The sequence below is a fragment of the Mytilus edulis genome, chromosome 5 (assembly GCF_963676685.1).
Source record: "Mytilus edulis chromosome 5, xbMytEdul2.2, whole genome shotgun sequence".
Classification (NCBI taxonomy): Eukaryota; Metazoa; Mollusca; class Bivalvia; order Mytilida; family Mytilidae; genus Mytilus; species Mytilus edulis.
The window spans coordinates 24,629,334-24,643,886 of NC_092348.1; positions in this window are offsets into that span (position 1 = coordinate 24,629,334).

The window sequence follows — 14,553 nt, forward strand, 5'->3', positions numbered from 1 at the left end:
CGATGGCAACACGACGGGATTACGAGGTCTTCACGAAGTCGTGTTGCCATCGTAAGACCTTCGGGTAGCTTCGTGATTCATTTGTGTAGACATCGTAATGTCAAAACTGCCCGATGGAAACGATGGAAATACGAATGCAATACGATGTTCAAAAATGCATTCCCGGTGACATTACGATGGTGAGGATGGTGATACGAACTCAATACGAACCCTCAACATCGGACGCACCTTCGGGGATTTTTTAACATGTTAAAAAATTGACAACCCTTCCCGAAGTTGTCCCCGAAGGCTAGAAAAAGTGGCCGATGGTTAAAGATGGTTAAAGATGGCACTACGAATAGCCCGATCTGGATACGATCAGTCCCGGTTTTGAAAATTTCCATAATCGTGTTGCCATCGGCGTAAAAATCGGGACAGTGTGACGCGGGCATCAAAATTGTCACATTTGCACCTGTATCTACTAAACATTGAACATTTTTACCTTGAAATTTACTAAGAATATACATTTCTCCATCGCCATTTGCTATATGACCGCCTTTAATTCTGTCTTTTAGTTGATAATTCGTGTGACTTTTGTCATCATTAGGACAATTTCTTCTTATAGTAGGGTGCCCAGTATCGAAAAAGACGTCTAGTTAACGAGTTTAAGTTAACGGATAACACACGGCTATATTTATATGCAAACTATTGGAAAATCATTATATTTTCCAATCATGAATGTCGTCGTATGCATGCTCCTGTGGTCACGTTTTTCAAAATTTTGTTGTTTCTTAGCGTACCCACAGATACCTCATCATACATACCATATTCAACACGAAAAATAAAATTATTGCTTTCTGTGTTATTTGTTCAAATGATACTTATCATTTAGCTTAAACATTAAATTTATCATGCAACAAAGGCTGACAAGATTTATATAGTTTAAGTATAAGTATTTCATGATTTTAGTAAGACTATTTTTTTAGCTGAAATTTACAGCATTTTGAACGAAAGAAAATTTATTGCATGTTACTTTTACGGGATTTTTACTCTGATAACATCAATACGACATGGTTCTTACATGTATGTGTGCCAAATATCTTTCGTGTTATGTTAATCGGTGAGAAGAAAATAGCAATTTAAAACACAAATTTAGTGATAATTCTGCCTTCATTCACACACGCCTTTAGCTTACACAATCAGGTCATTACCTAGGACAATTGTCACTAACTTCATTTCTCTTTTTTGCTTGTTGTATTGTCGATTTGTGTATTTGGAATAGTCCAGTTAGTTTAAAGATCCTTGTTTTGTAATTGGAAATATTGTTTTTGTGGTTTTTATAACTTTAATTGTTTTTTTTAATGAATAGTTTTGTTATAGTTGTAATATACAAATCAAATCCGTCGGTCACGTTTCAGACCTTGAATATGGCACACATTCATAGTCCTGTTAAACTACACTGGTGGTAAGCGGATGGTCGTAACTTAAAGTTACGACCATCCGAAGATGGGAGACAACTCTAGGGATACATTTTTCTTTTCTGATTTTCGTGCAGTAAAAAAATGTTTCAGTAAAACCGCTTGTCTCATACATACTAATCGTCAGTGCGTTGATATTGAAACAAAATTTGATACATAAAACATTCCAATTTTCGTAAAATGATCATTCAATAATTCGAGCATGATGGTCGTAACTAAAAAAACAAAAATGTGCAGGATGGTCGTAACTTAAAATTGTGATGGTCGTAACTCTTTATTAAATAGGACCTAATAAGACAAGTCAATAGTTTTAAACGTGTCTTTTGTTATATGAATATATTATATGATATATTTGTGAAGTTGATTTCACTAAATGATAAAAACTAAAATAGGTGAAGAGAGGGATACCTGTAAAGTGCGAAAGGAAAGAAAATTGGAACGAATCGGAAAAAAAATCCAATACAAAATGAAATGCCCAGTCACTGTTACTTAAAATATGATGTATAAAACAACCAAGAGGCAACTAAATATAAGCTGTTAAGTTTAATAACAATATAAATTCTCAAAAGTTGAGAATTCATTTTAACACACAGCTCTGGTTATGATCATTCTTAGTTACGAATTAAGAAAAGGGGATGTGAACAAATTTGACATCACATGAAATAACAGTATCCTGATTTATTTTCTTTATATTTTGCATGTATTGAAAAGATAAACTTTTTAAAAACTAGTATGTACCTACTAGGTGAAATTTAAAAGAAAAATCTACAATTTAAAATTGATACTTTAAGTCGAAAGAGCATAAGTAAGGAGTCAAAATAATGTTATGATGATCGTTATCGAGACAAGACCATATCCGCGAATTCGCAGGTCCGTAATCGAATTAAACAACATACATGTACATCTTATTCTTAGCCTGGATTTTGAGAAGTCGTATTGTCATTTGGTATATAGTCAAGCTGATTATAAGGTGCAAATTCGAAGTTCAAGTATAATTATTACCCGTGGTTTTAGAAAATTCTGAATACGCCTATTGGTACCATGCTATCCGTTATACATCTTTGTCTTTCTTATGGAAAATACCATGAACCCTGGACCACACGTTTTTCATTCCCAATTCATAAAGGGAATGATGCATCCGATCTTAATAACTATCGAGGAATTACAATTATTGATTCATTGGGGAAGCCTTTTTAATAAGATACTTAATACACGTCTTTGTAAATCCTTAGATAAATATCATATCATTGATGAGAGCCAAATTTGGTTTACCAAAAAAAAAAAAAAAAAAAAAAAAAAACACGACCATCTGACCATAAAAAATTATGTTCATTCTAAAAACTATTATAAATAAGTATTGTAATACAAAAGAAGGTAGAATGTTTGCCTGCTTTGTTGATTTCCAGAAGGCTTTTGATACTGTCATTCACCCAGGGATACAACTTAAGCTATTGAATATAGTAAGAGAGTATGGTAAGAGATCTCTTTAGAACTAAAGTTGGAGTAAAACAGGGAGACCATTTGAGTCCAAATTTGTTTAAAATTTTTATAAATTAACTTCCTGATTGTGTTAAAAGTTCCCCTGATCCAGCTGTTGTTTATTCACGACCAGCCTATTCTTTACTATACATATGCTGATGATCTTGCCATTTTTTCAACTACAGCAAAAAAAGGTAGATCAGGCTTATCCTAATATTCTTTCAGAAAGACTACGCATTGAATTTTGTAAACATTTACTTGGTGTTACCAAAAGAGAAACACATTTTGCCAATCTTTCTTAACTCGGTAGATTCACTCTGTATTTTGTCATTGCAAAGTCTATGACCAGATACTGGCACAGGCTTGGCAATTTGGGATCATCTTTCCACTACTAGAGGAGGCATATTTAGAGTTAAAATTACTACACGAGTTAAAACAATTCCTTCACAGTATGGATCCTTAAACGTCTTTCTAAAGAATATGGGGGTCAGCAATTCACATTGTTTACTATATGCTGATGATAATGTTGGTTTTTTTTAATTTCAGCAAAAGGACTTCAGCAAACAGTATTCATACATAGCTTGTAGCCAGGATAATATTTAAAAGATAGATCTTTATGCTTCAACTCAGCGTGCTGGTCTTTCAAATCTGAGTACATTCATACAATATAAACATATAACATAAATATTATTTTCAAACTGCATATGTATGTGATAGTTGCCGCAGTACATTTAGTTCTACCTTGATATATTATCTTAGCTACAAGGCTGGCTATAAACTACTAATATTTGATCTTACTCTTAAATTCAAAGCGTGTATCATTATAAAAAAATATATACCTGCATATATGTATGCAATATTTGCCACTGTACATTTAGTTCTACCTTTTAATATTATCCTGGCTACAAGCCTGTCTACAAACTACTGATATTTGATCTTACTCTTACATTCAACGCGTGTAGCATTGTAAAATATCTCAACCTTATTCATACTTTCTAGGTTAACATAATGTTCATTGCGACACCATGGATTAAATTTTTATTCTGAACCAATACTTAGAACAATTATCAATGATATACCGCAAGATCGTCATGTAATCAATAAAAAATAAAGACAACACGATAAAAACACCAGGCATTTGTGGATTTTCATTAATCATGATTCACCAAAAGCCGAATATTTGAAAGCCAATGGTTTATAAAAACTGCAATAGCTGATTAAAAATTAAAGAAGATTGTTTAAAATTGTACGTTCAATAATTTCATCTGCCGACATGATTGCAGGAAATAAAAAGTCGTAAATACAGTAAAAATATATTAACACTCAACCCTAACATACTATTTGGCTTAATGCGAGTTGATTAGTTTTCACTGTTTCTTCTAAATGATGGTTGTTTAGAACATATCAAAAATGTATGATTGATAAGTTTATTAACATTATGATGCATGTGCACAGTACTTTTAAAATAGCTTGATAAAAGTTCGTCTAAATACTTGAGTTACGGTCATCTTTCAAAGTTACGACCATCTTGTGTCGGTTACGACCATCATCCAAAATACTATAGTTGACATTACGACCATCACAAGTTAAAGTTACGACCATCATGCTCGAATTTTTGAATGACTATTTTACGAAAATTGGAATGATTTTATGTGCCAAATTTGGTTTCAATGAGAATGCACTCACGATATGTGTATATGAGACAAGCGGTTTGACTCAAATGAACCTTTTACTGCACGAAAATCGGAAAAGAAAAACTTATCCCTAGAGTTGTCTCCCATATTCAGATGGTCGTAACTTTTAGTTACGACCATCCGCTTACCACCAGTGAAACTAAGCCCATCAAGACCGAAACAAAGTAGGAATGAAATACAACGGGATAAGTGTGTGATATGCCAGCGGTTTTCTTCTGAATTGTTTGTTAATACGCGAGGAATATTAAGCACCAACAAAAGTTTTAACGAGGCTATGGGACGGAAAGATCATTGCATGATGCTTCAGACCTAGACCATCTTCGTACTAATGATTACAAAATGTTGTACCACCATTCTTGCTATAAATCTTACACTAGCAGACACAACTGCAGTTATTTTAAAGCTGAATCAAGTTCTTGTTTGTTGTCTGTTAAAGTGTTTCAGGTCATATATAGAAGGTCGTCAAATTCCTGACTGGAAAAAAGTTTCTTTGAGTTAGCTGTGAGATCCAGCAGGCCTTTATCAGATTTCCTGGCGAATCGATTGTTCAGCATCATTGTAGATCAACAGTTACTATGAGACATGAGGAAGTAATATTCTAGCTAGCACTTCCAAGGACCATAAATCAGCTCAGAAGGAGTATTCAGGTTTTAAGAATTATTTTGTACGCCCGAAGAAGTAGATACTCACATGATTTTACATGCTATTCGTGTCGACAAAGAGTTTGGTGTGACAGGAATCAAGAGTTGTATAATCACAAAGTCACAAGATACAGATATTCTAATCTTATGCGTTCCTTACATCCACTCCATGCAGCATATGCATGAGCTATAGTTTCAAACAGGCACTATAACTTGTACTCAAGATTTGCGCCGCTATTTACCTGTTCACGAAATCTATAAAAGTCTCGCGTTTGCCATTTGTAACTTTCTACCAACTGCACATCCTATAACATGATGCGATACAACGTAGTCAGCCCTGTTTAGTATCAGTAAGCGCACTGTTTTTTAGCCTTGAAGGACAACCAAGATGATTTCCCCGATTTGTCAAACCTTTCTTATTGTGACATCGATGAATCTATAGATGCAGCTTGAGATCTTGTTGTCAGGTTGAATGATCTCAAGTCAAAACTAAAAATAGATCACTGTGACCTAAACAAATTGAGCGTTAAATTAGCTACAATTTAAAATGTCTTCCTTGTCAAACTTCCTCCTTGTGAATCTACTTTTTAACAGCTTCTCTCCAGACGTAAATGATGTTTTTCCATATAGCAAAGCTATCCGTACATTCTCCTCTTCAGTTCGAAATGTAAGGGAAGAATTACTTGTTCCTGTCTATCTCGAAGGTCATGTGTCATCCGAATTTCTGCAAGATTTAGTTTGTACTTGTAAGGGGAAATCTGTGTTTTCAATGGGTTGCATTTGCTTCGAACAAAAATCTATCATAGGTATAAGAAGATGTGGTATGGGTGCCAATGAGACAACTCTCCATCCAAATTACAATTTATAAAAGTAAACCATTATAGGTCAATGTACGGCCGTGTATAGATTTATGCCCATTTCAGGCAAATGACATATGTTAAAATGTAAATACTCGTCTGGTGGTAGTTAGAAACATTGATGACGACAAAGATGACGATGTATAGGATTTTATTTTTCTGTATGTAACTTATAAATCATTGTTAGTTATCGAATGAAAATTGAGCAGCCCATAATATTTTCTAAACAATAAATTAAACATCTACTCAAATTTGAAATCGTGGGAATTAAAGTAATAATCTATCTAGTGGGGATTCCGAAAGATATGTAAAAAATAATAATAAAAAAACCTGCGGTATGATCTCTAACCTTGGCGTGGTTGGTAGGCTTAAACTACAGGAGACCATAGAATGTAGTAGGTAATTCTATAGCCTCGATTATAATTTTCTTTTTGCATTTCTTTTTCTTTTTCGTGCGTTTGCCAAGCTGTTGTCTGCTTGTCTTCATTTTATAATTTTGTAATGTTCCTTTGGTTTCTCACGCCTTTTTTGTTTGAAATTGTTTGTAAAATACATCGGTGCTATATATAACCCTCTCCCTTATTATATTTTTTGAATACTTGTAAACATTATAGCCAATTGTTGCTCATTTAGTCATCTGTATGTAGGATGGGGTGTTATACCTGTTTCTAATACATGTTTTGTTTTCGTAACTTTTACCCCCCTTTTTCTCTGTTTGCAGTAATTTTTACTTCTGTAAAGCAAAGCTATACACAGAGCTTAATATTCAACCAAGTTCGACGTTAATTTCGAAACAAATGATTTATGTATACTCTTTCACAGCCAATAACAGAAATTTGATTTTTACCTAGAAATTGACGAACACTGTACTATCAAAAGACGTGAAATACACATTTTGTTTTAGACAAATGATTAAAGTTAAGATCTAAAAAACATCTTTAGATCTTACTTGTTACTAATTGAATACAAAAAAATCAAATTTAGAAATTGAAATAGGTCAAGGTTACTGTTATATAACAGCTGTTCGAAAATTTCAAATGTGCACTCTATATGCCAAAAAGTCAATCTAAACTCTTTTTGGCGATAAAAATATAAAATAAGTTCTAAATGTAGATACAATAGATATTTTTCTATAAATTAGTTGTTTTTATTTTGCCCCAAACGCATATACGTAGGAGAAACAAGCTATTTAAATGTGACTGTGCATTTTTCTTGAATTTTGCTTTGACCTTTGACCCTGATTTGAAAAAAAAAACGTGACCACGGCAGACAACGACGACAACGCTATTTCGACAAGGCTTGTTCTCTGCTTTCCAACGATATTAGATATAGCCGTGTGTTATTCCGTTAAGGCAAATCGATAAAATTTGTTGATTGGACACCCTACTATTATATGACATGTCTCGCCACAAGTCCAACATCCTCTTTTTCCCGGCTTGTTGGTATTATTGTTGAATCCGCGTCTCTGTTGACTCATCGTGCTTAAGAAATTGAACCTCAGTTCGAAGTTCTTCTACCACATCAGTTAGTGTTTTAATTTGACCAGACACTTCTGAACCTTCCGAGATAGCAAAATTCCGAACACTTGAAGGTGTGTCCCTCTGTTTATCCGCGATATCAAGTGCCTTAAGCTCAACAGCTAACTTAACTGCATCATCCAGTGTCTTTGGGTGAGCTTGATTTATACGCAACCGTGTATCCGCGTCATCTAATGCATCAATGAAATGATATCGGCTCAACATATCTTGCAGTTCCAGTTGAGCTTTGGGATATGCTTTACGGCTTAGTCTCTTGATATGTTGCGCCAATTCAGGCAATTTTTGATACCTTTTAAGTTCTTTTACGGATATTCTTTAGCTGCACACGGAAAAGCTCTGTTCTGTTTTCGGTTCCAAATCTACTTGTTAATGCTGCACATATCTATTGATAATCTTTACGCTTTAATATCAGATCAATATCGGCTAAAACAATTTGCGCATTCCCACTTACACTTGTTGCAAGAAACATTGCTTTCTGATTAAGTATCAGTCAAACAATTTAATTCGGATATCATTTCAAACTGAATTTTGTAATTTTACCAAGGAACAGAACCATCATATTTTGAAGGTGGGACAATTGGCTTTTCAATATTCATACGCTTAGATGAATGAGATCCTTGATTACTAAAAGGCTGGAACACGGATGGAATCAGCGATCTTTTCGGCGTCGGTGCACTTGAAATTTCTTCCTGAAAAGTTTCATACTCTTTAGTTAAACGCTTAGGGTTTCAATCATTCTAGGTGTTGAAGCTGATAACACAGTTGAACTTAATCCTAAGTCCGATTGAAGATCGATCTTTCCCGTTTACATATATTAGACCAAAGATCGGTCTTCTTTAGTGTAAACGGGGTCTAACTGTAATTTTCAACAATTTATCGAAGTCTAAAGCCAGTAATTTCGGCAAAAATTAGCGGAGCGAAACAAAACTTAAATCTGTAACTCATCATGGTTAACTCACATACCAAAAATCAACCCAATATTTGAAAGATTCTAGAAAAAAAGTCCGTATAATGGTTTGTTGTGGAATGACGGACTGATAGAATGACGGAATGACTGAATGATGGAATGAAGGAAAATGATAAAACTATATGGCACCGACAAACTTTGCATTCAATTGTACTGTATTCCTGCATGTCATATAATAAATGTTTTCATTTTAGCGGTACTTTTATCATTGTATTATAAGTAGGAGGTTTCGCTAGCCGTCAATCCAGGTTTAATCCAACATTTTTTTTCTTAACATGTCCTGTACAAAGTCAGGGATATTGCAGTTGTTATCACATAGTCTATTTCTATAGATGTAGGTGTTTATTTTTGTAGCAGTTCAGTGTTTCTGTTGTTCCCTTTTTTCTCTTAGTTGGTGTGATTCCCTCAGTTTTGGTTTGTGACCCGGATTTGCACCAGTTAATTCGATTAATGACTATAGAACAACTGTATACTTCTAATTGCCTTTATTTGGCATCTTTCATCTTTCTTTAGATTTTTTATTTACAAACTTATTTCCCGGTAATCTGCAAGGTGTTGCATTTTTATAAAAGAGTGTTGCATGGTTTGAGCGGTACTGATGAATGAGAGGATTTGTTACTCAAACGGATGACCACCTCTGCTTCATATTTTATATTCATATCGTCTGCTAAGTTTAGCATGCATATCAGTGGCTGTCATATTTCTAATATATTCTATTTGTTTGCCGTTGTTTTTTTTCTTAGGATGAATCGTTTATAAATGTTTCTACTTTACTATTTCTAGGTTGTTGTGTATAGATTTATATCTAAACTTATTTGTTTTGTGAACAGACGTTGACAGTTGCATGCTGTTCTATAAATGTAACTATATGAAAGTCTTTTGTTTATATATATACTGTTAATAAAACTTTGATTTTTGAAATACTATAAGGCCTTTCTACCTCAGGAATAGATTACCTTAGCTCTATTTGGCAAAACTTTTAGGAATTTTTGGTCCTCAATGCTCTTCAACTTCATCCTTTATTTGGCCTTTTAATTATTTTTTTACTCGAGCGTTAATGATGAGTCTTAAGTAGACGAAAGGCGCTACTTATTCGGGCTGGCGTAAATATAAAATTTTAATCCTGGCATCTATGATGAGTTTAATTGCTAGGAGGGTGAAAGCTAAGCTGTAGCCGATCTAGACAGTTAGACGGGAAATACCTTTTTTCCAACTGGAACCCCCTCAAATAATTATTTTCAAAATGTCATAGTTATAGTTCTAGTTTTAATATAAAAATAAAACTAGTTCTCCTTTATTATACCTGTTTAGATACAGGAGTTAGCAAAAACTGAATGACAAATTACAATAAAATGTATAATGAATCAAACGTTCATATATATAAAAAAAAAATTAACTTAAAACATGTAAATTAAAAAGCTGTTACAGTCAGTCAATTTCAAAGGGAAACAACATCAACAGAAGTCGAACAATGCTCACTTTAATTTGATATATGGTTAGATTAGGAATATGATATCAATTAGTTATCAAAGGAAGAAGATATAAACAGCTTGTACTGTAATAATTGCTTAATGACCTCGGTATGACAAAAATTCAATAAATTAAAACAGACAATATAATTATTCTTATTCATAAATTTATGATAAAACAAAAACAATTTCATTCATGTTTTATTTTGGAACAAATGAATTAACGATGTTCGTTATGATAAACATAATACATCAAAGATGTTATATTTGCAGAAAAAATAGAGAATATCAATTATTGATAATAATATTTAAGGAATGACTGTAATATTTTTTTCTGTCTATGAAGAAATAACATAAAAAATTTATTGCACACTGAATAACGCGCGTAGCGGGTTATTTAGCAGTGAGCACTAAATTTTTATGTCACGGTACTTTTCTATCCCAAATTCATGTATTTGGTTTTGACGGTATATTTGTTATTCTCGTCCGATTTTGTCTAATGCTCAGTATGTTTCTGTGTGTATTACATTTTAATGTTGTGTCGTTGTTCTTCTTTTATATTTAATGGGTTTCCCTCAGTTTTAGTTTGTTACCCCGATTTTGTTTTTGTCCATGGCTTAATGAGTTTTGAACAGCGGTTTACTACTGTTGCCTTTATTTGGTCGAGTTTGTCTGGGATAAAATAAAATATATAGAAGTTGCAGTGATCATGAAGCGACCGGGCATTGGTCGAGTTGATCTTGGCTACATATCGGTCAGGTTGTCATTGATTGGGAAATGATCGGATATTAGTCGAAACAAGATAGAAATGATCGAGTACTGATCGGTAAACAATTTGTATTACGACCAAACTCGATCTCTACTCGATCCTTTCCCGATCAATTCGACCGCTACTCGAAGAATTCTCGATCTCTTCTCGAGTGACTGGCTTGTCAAACTATGAAAGCTAGATACAAAAGAAGTGATTCAAAATATTTGGGTTGTTGAGAGAAATAAATGATAGATCTTGTCGAAAGATATACGATGCCCTCTTATAAGAGTTATTGCCTATGAAATGTAAATCCAATATTACTTAATTTTGGTACATGGTTAAAGTATAGTGTCTTTTTCAAAGAGATGATTGACATATGACCTTGAAAAATATCAACTGGAAGTGACCTTTTGCAATTTGGAAGGAGCTATTTTTGCAGAAATTCACAGAAAAAATACTCAGAATCGATATATTTTTAGAATCAATATACAATTACTTTTTAAGGACCCCTATTGTTGCTTTTTGAAAACAGCAAGTGGCTTATTATCTATACACCCACTTTTGTTTCGCCTTATTCCATCTTTTAATGTTTTGTAAAGGATAAAATAATAAAAATCAAAACGTAAAATTACCTCTTTATTAATTAATAAAGTATGTGGCTATGTTTATTGAAACGTTATATCAATATATCTGCTTTTAAATTAGAAACATCATACTTATATTTCATTATATTGCATGATTTGAAATTAAAAATTGATTCTTTAACGGTAAAAAGTTAATAAAAATGAAGGGTTTTTAAATGATATTGCATCGAACTGCTTCTTTCGCATAAGTAATTGCATTTGAATCAAATAAAACGATGTAAAACATCTGCTTATGCAGTAAGCTAGTGCTAAACCCGTCTTCTTTGTACGAAACAGGTCTAAAATAAATCTTTTAATGATAAAACATTGCATTGACTGCCTTTTTAGAAACTTTTTGATTGAAACCATCTTCTCAAATTTCTAGCAGAAAAATGACAAGACAAAAGAAATTTTTTCATAACCAAAGAAATTTAAAAAATCACGTTAATGTCATGCTAAAAACTAAGGTAAAAGTTAACGGCTGTTAAAATATCAAAAATAGATCCGGGTCAGACAAAATAAGGTTATACAAACACACAAAGGAGGCAGAAAAGGTGCACCGACAAAAGAAACATACATAGAAAAAAGTGCCTACGAGACAACTCTCCATTCAGGTCATATTTAGTAAAAAATAAACCTTTTTAGCTTTGGATTTCAAATATTTTGGCCATGAACATCACTGAAGAGACATGTATTGTCGAAATGCGCATCTGGTGCAGGAAAATTGGTACCACTAATGTTATTATAGACAAAGCGCGGCCTTCAACACAGAGGTTTGGCTCACAACGAATAGTAAGCTATATAAGGCCCCAAAACGATAAGTGAAAAACAATTCAAACAAACAAACAAAAACCAACGCTATGCATGCATCACCTGCAATGCAAATTTACACCCAGTTAATTGGGAAAAAAACACACTTGGTCAAATTATAGATATGACCTCATCAACAATATAATTGACAAATTACGGAAACAAAATACAAATCAATTAAAGACAGTTATTAAATTATAGATATGTTACTTAACTTAATGAAATCTGAAAGATTCTTTTAAACTAAATGCATATGAACCTATTTAGAAGATATTCCCAAAATTTTAAACTTGGCAAAAAAGTTGTAACTTTATGACGATATTGACTTTAACTGGAAGTTGTTATGGATAGTTACCATACGTGTCAATATCAACCTTCTCAAAGATCTTGCAAACTCTATCACATATTGATGGATAAACTATAACTTACTTTTTTTTAGTTATACCAAAGACAATTACATGAATAAAGGTGACAGTAGTTTATCAATGTTCAAAGGGTTGTGTTATACCATATTCATTGATAAAAATCATCTGTAAAATAAAGCTTATAGCAAATCATTACATTTTTAAATTTGTGTCGTTTAAACTTGTCTCAGCATTAAAAAAACCCTTGCATCACTGCTAGTCAAGACGTACATAAGCCGGTGTTTCGTTTAGGGATACACTTATCATTGCATGCATCATTACAACGTCGGCAATTTTGATAAGGGTTTTTTTCGGGATTTTTTTTCACGAAATACCTTTTTTGCATGTTTGAAGTTTGAATTTTTAGCTTATTTTCGTGATAGTATTTGGTACGTTCTTATGTTTCTTTGATACATATATGACTTGGCTCTGTACTTATACATCCCGTCGTAATTGTGTTATTGTACTATGTTGAATATGTGTATTATTGTCTTTAATTTTTTTCTAATATGCTTGATCTATATGCCATTTTGTAATTCTTTATTACATATTTGTTTGTTTTAGAGACTTAGAGTGTTCAAAATTATAACAATGTTGACCGCTGTTCCCTTATTTTATACATTTTCATGTCACCCCTATGGTAATTGAGGTGATATATTGTTATTGTTTCAATTTTATAGTTCACCTATTATGTCTGTTTTCTTACTTCACACATCGTTGTCAATATAATGGAATTTAGTGCGACTGTCATACAAGTAAGAGGTTTAACTAGCTTTAGAACCATGTTAAATCAACTATTTTCTACATTAGAAAATGCCTGTACCAAATCAGGAATATGACTGTTATCCATTCGTTTGATGTGTTTGAGCTTTTGATTTTGCCATTTGATTTGGGACTTTCTTTTTTAAATTTTCCTCGGAGTTCAGTATTTTTGTGATTTTACTTTTTACAGATGAATAACACTAAAGCTAAAAAAATAAATATACATTGTTGTTCTTCAAAATAACATTACTGAAAGGTGGCTTAGTACGAGTGTAAGCAATTATAAGATATTATTCTGATTTTGAGTAATTTCTCGCAATTTGACTGGCTGATATTGTCCTAATACATTTCAGTGCATGTTTTTTTTTTTAGTCAAATCAAGTTATCTCCATTATATCATGAACTTAATTAATAAAAAAAAACACTCAATATGAAACAAAACCAAAAATGAGATAAGTTGAATATATTTTGAATAAATATGTTGTCTTAAAAAAATCAAGACAATTTTGTTAAAATTGTACAATTGTACTAATTCGTATTTTTTCTTTTAAAAAAACCCAATTCATATGTATTTAACGGACATGCAACGGATATGAACGGACGTCAAACGGATAAGAACGGACGTCTAACGGATAAGAACGGATGTCTAACGGACATGAACAGATTGAAAAAAAAATGTATACGTTAGGCATCCGTTGGAGCTATCCGTTAAGGTGTGACCGGGGCTTAAAATGTAGTTAGGAATAAATAGCACGAAACATATCTAATCATTTTTAATTACAAAATAAATAATAAAAAGAAGAAGTCAAAACATATTAGACATCACATGGGATAACAGTATCCTGAAATTTTAAGGTTGTGAATCTATCAAAAAATACTAATACTTATTTAAACCGGCATCAAATAAGTTTTAATCAGAGCTATTTGATGTCCCGTCCCCAGTGCCCAAGATTTAGAAGTAACAGTGAAAACTGACCAACTCGCAGTAGGCCAAATAGTATTACTCGCCTTTTTGACGTTCCTGATGAAGGTAGATCCGGAAAAAAAGCGCTTCGGTCGCATGCAACTTAAAACGTTTTGTTTTCTTTTTTTATCGATTGC